This window comes from Pteropus alecto, unplaced genomic scaffold (assembly GCF_000325575.1).
Source record: "Pteropus alecto unplaced genomic scaffold, ASM32557v1 scaffold185, whole genome shotgun sequence".
Taxonomy (NCBI): domain Eukaryota; kingdom Metazoa; phylum Chordata; class Mammalia; order Chiroptera; family Pteropodidae; genus Pteropus; species Pteropus alecto.
Genome location: NW_006438088.1, coordinates 4186069 through 4190682, shown reverse-complemented (window position 1 = coordinate 4190682; position 4614 = coordinate 4186069). Strand labels below are relative to the sequence as shown.

Genomic DNA, 4614 nt, shown 5'->3' with positions numbered 1-4614 from the left:
CGACAGGAACACCGCTTGCCTGCACCAGGATGGCCGAGTGGTTAAGGCGTTGGACTTAAGATCCAATGGACATATGTCCGCGTGGGTTCGAACCCCACTCCTGGTAGTTGCCTTTTTTTTTTTCCCCCCCTTTCGACACTTTATTTTTTAAAAATCAGTTTCACCGAGCATATCACAGCTTGGACTCGAGAATCCGCCTTCTGGCAGGGAGAGGCGCAACCCGCACAACGCGCGCCTCGGCTTCCCACAGGCCCAACCGCAGATGACTCGGCAAGCGGGCTGGGCGTGGTACACAGGCCGCGGCCCGGTTTCCGGCAGGCGCCGCCCCAGCCCTCGGCTGCGCAGCGGCGAGTGTTCGCGGGGCCGAGGTGGGGCCAGAGCTCCGGCCGCGGCCTGCGCAGCCTGCAGGGCGGGAGCCGCCGGGCGGGCAGGACGCTTGTGATGTGGCAGCGTAGTTACAGAAAACTGCACAGAAAACTGCCTCTACAGGAAAGTCAAAATAACTTCTTTTTTTTTTTCCCCGCCAAAATTAAGTATGCATTTCTTCCGCGAACTCCTCGAAGGCAGAGACAGTATCCATCATGGTCTAGTTTTGTTTTTCTTTGAATTCTTTTTAAAAAATGAAAGTAATATAAAACCTAGAGGGGGGGGGGAAGGCTGCAAGTACAGTGAAAACAACCCTTTATTTAAAATCATTTGAGAGTAAGATATAACTAGGTGCTGTACTACAACCATTAAAATCAGGAAATTCACCTCGGTATCTTACTATCGTCCAACCCCAGGCCCCATTTAATCACCAGTTGTCCTTTTGAGTAAAAGGCTCTTGTTCAAAATCATGCATTTTATATTCTTGTCACATCTTGGGCTTCTTCCATCAGTAAGGATTCCTCAGTCTCTCCTGACCTTCGTAAACTTGACTTCTGAGGATGACAAGCCCATCATATTGTAGCACACCCCTTTGCCAGTTTGGATTTGTCTGATGTTTCCTGGTAATTGGACTCAGGTTATGCCTCTTTAGCAGGACAATCACAGAAGTGATGCCGAGTTTCCATTGCATCTTCGGAGGTGGCATGGTTTTACCGTGGCCTGTTAACTTAATTCACTTGATTAAGCTTTTCTGCCAGGCTTCTCCACTGTAAAATTACTCTTTCCTTTTGTGATTAATACATATTTTGAAGGGAAGTGCTTAGAAGCTACGTAAATATCCAATTACTCATCAAACTTTCCATTTTATTCAAGTAGTTGTAGAATCAAATATTATAAGTATGCACTTATGGTGTCCTATTTTAATTGATGGTTACCGTCTATTTTATAGTTATCTGTTTTGATACTCAGTGTCCAGGATTTGGCTAGTGGGAGTCCATTTAAGCTGACTTTTGACATCTCCATCATTCTTTAGCATTTCCTTACTTCCTAGTCCAAAATATTCCATGCTTGTATTTTTTCTAACCCAGCCCTAGAATCAGCCATTTCCAAAAGCTCTCTGGTCCCTTGTAGTGGAAGATGATATTTAGAAATCAAGCTCTCAGTGCTAGGTGTGCTCATTGTTTTTTATATGTTACTAATCTCAGACCCTCTCAGTGGACGGAATTAGGGAGTGTGTGTATTTGTGTGTACATACATATCTATCTATCTATCTATCTATCTATCTATCTATCTACGTACCTACCTACTTACCTATGAATCTATGTATCTATATATCTAGGAGTTCATACCAATACCTCCAATTCTGATCCAACACTACAGATTTTATTTAGTTTTTCTACCCATGTTTGTAATTCCCTGCCCCACCCCCCAAATGTAACATCTGCCTTGTTTGGGCCCATCTAATGGCTTTAGAATTGAATTGTTCAAGAAGGGAAGAGAATGAAATGAACATCCTGCCAGCACTGAGAAATGGCTATGAGCCAGTCACTGTTAGACACTTGGAATACGCAGACGAGTAACCTAGTCTCTGCTTCAAGGAGCATAGATAGTGAGAGACAGAGATTTTAATTAACCACATTTTTAATGAGAAAATATGAATTATGCCCAAGGTGCCGAAAGAGCAGTGTGAGAAGCCCTAACTCTTCCTAGAGAGTCAGCTTTAGTTGAGCATTGAAGGAAGAAGAGCAGAGCTCTGGAAGGGAGAAGGAGGAAATGGAGAGAGATACAGGTGGGGGAAGCCACCTTGAAACTATGCTAAGTATGGTGTCTGGAGTCTACTGAAAGATTCAAAGCAAGAAGCAACCTGATGAGTGTGGCATTTGGAAGGATCTGTATCTATTAATGTGGAAACTTTTGGTCTGTCTATATAGGCTCAGGAGAGGTTGAATTGGCAGGAAATATTTTTTTGGAGAAATCTGTTTAATTCAGTCAGTGGCCGGTTAGACTGAGCTCAGCCTATTCTTTTTTCCTCCTTAAAAGCTGAGCAAAGGGAGGAACGAAAGTGATGTGAAATCTTCCCAGCTTGTGCTAATTTAAGTGTTTGTATCAGTATGTTTAGGTGCAAATATGGAATGATATTACCAAGAATAAGCAAGGAATAGTGTGGACTTTATTCCTTTAAAACTATATTGTATTAAAAAAAAAAAAAAAACAACTAGATCAAGCTTCTAGTCAGTAGTAACCAGTGCCTATGCTTTAGCACAGGTGGTAAAACACCAGCTAGTATTTTTCTTGAGCTTGATGAAATTCTGACAAACAGATCACTGAGATACTACAAAGAGGAATGAAATGACATCTAAAAGCCACTGGTCTAGAAACAAGAGAATCTGCTGGATGGATAGATCCTAGGACACTGAACCACACGTTTTTCTATTGATCAATATATATGGCCTACTTAACTATAATCTTAACAAGCAAATTTAGATGAGATCGTTTGCTTTATTGTAGCATCTTCTACAAAATGTTTTATCATCAGTTTCCTCAGATTAGCAGGATTCTCTAAGTGAATTTAATTTAATGCAGCAAAATTTAAGACCAGGTGACTTGGTGGAAAGAAGTCAGGCTTTGGGGTCACAAAGACTTACCGACTTTCCCAGGTTACGTCTTTTGCAAAAAAATAAAATACTGTTTCCCTCTGCAGAGTGGTTATGAGGCTGTAACATTCTTCTCAAAAAAGTAGATGTTTCAGAACTAAGTTCCCTTTTCTTTTGTGGGAAGTGCGGTAGAACAACACCACACAAGTAGAAAGAAATCTTACCTTGCATATGTAGACCAACTTGCAGTTTTCAAAACACTTTTACATTCATAATCTCCTTTGATAGAAAAGATCATAAACCCAGACCCATTGTACCTAGGTGGTAGGCACAGATAGACACAATTTGTTAAAATAAATTTAAAAAGTAATGTTTTCTTTCATTCAAAATTATATAGAGAAAGCTAGATGATATCAGTTCTTAAAAATTAAAACCCTGTCCTAAAATGTAGCAGAATCTTTACTTTTTCTTGAAAAGTAGACTTGTTATATTAGACTCTTTGTTTTTCAAAATTCTTAAAATATTTTGTGTTTAAATTTGAATTATGTGTAAGTATACCGCTGCTAAGCTTAGAATGATTTTCCAGTGATTATTTTAACAATAAGAAATTAAGTCACTACTTTGAATTATAAATTAAAAGTGTAGATTCATAAGCATACTTATTCTGGGTTTGAACTAGTTGTAAGTTATTCGAAACTGATAATTTTCTCTTGGACTTCTTTACACAGAACTCTGTGGGAAAAGCGTTGTCAATACATTTAAACAGTGACACCTACTGGTTGACTTGAGGCAAATTTTTTGTTAAGGTCTGCTTTTTTTTGACTATAAAATCCAAATAAATTATTGTTTCACAGTTACTGTTTTTTTAATTTTTAAAAAATAATTTAAATTTTTTTCAATTACAGCTGACATATAATATTATATTAGTTTCAGATGTACAACATAGTGATTAGACATTTACTTAACTTACAAAGTGATCCCCCCGATAAGTCTAGTACCCGCCTGGCACCGTACATATTTATTACAATGTTATTGACTATATTCCCTATGCTGTACATCCCTGTGACTAATTTGTAACTGCTAATTTGTACTTCTTAATCCCTTTACCTTTTCACCCATCCACCAATACCTCTCCCATCTGGCAGCCTTCAGTTTGTTTTCTGTATCTATGAGTTTGTTTCTGTTTTTGATTGTTCCTTTATTTTGTTTTTAGATTCCACATATAAGTGAAATCACATAATATTTGTCTTTCTCTGTCTGATTTATTTCACTTAGCAAAATACCATATATGTCCGTGGTGGGTGGAGGGCTCAACCAAGGAAAATGGCGCCTGCCAATACTTCTGTCTGGGAGAAAGCCGTCCCTCCAGCCCTCTCCCTGAAACCAGACAATTCGGGTTCTCCCCATGTTTCCCCGGCACTGTTCCAGCTGCTGCCCCAGCAATGGAGCTCAGAGCAAGTGTGTCACCAGCAAGTGAGTCCACACGCGGGGCCCTTAGGAGGACCGCCTCGGTCTCCAACAGCCTTTCTTCTCACTTAGCCACCATCTCAGCTGATTTTCACAGCCAGAAATTATGGGGACTGCTCTTCCCAACTCTGGAACCCTGGGTTGGGGAGCCTGGTGTGGGGCTGGGATCCCCCCACTTTTTAGGGGG

The 4614-nt window shown here is 40.3% G+C and overlaps 1 non-coding gene across 1 annotated transcript; it reads left to right on the top strand.

The window, feature by feature from the left end:
- Positions 1-23: 23 nt before the first annotated feature.
- TRNAL-UAA lies at positions 24-106 on the top strand. Its single transcript has one exon. It is a non-coding gene; the product is annotated as a tRNA-Leu (tRNA).
- Positions 107-4614: the final 4508 nt, after the last annotated feature.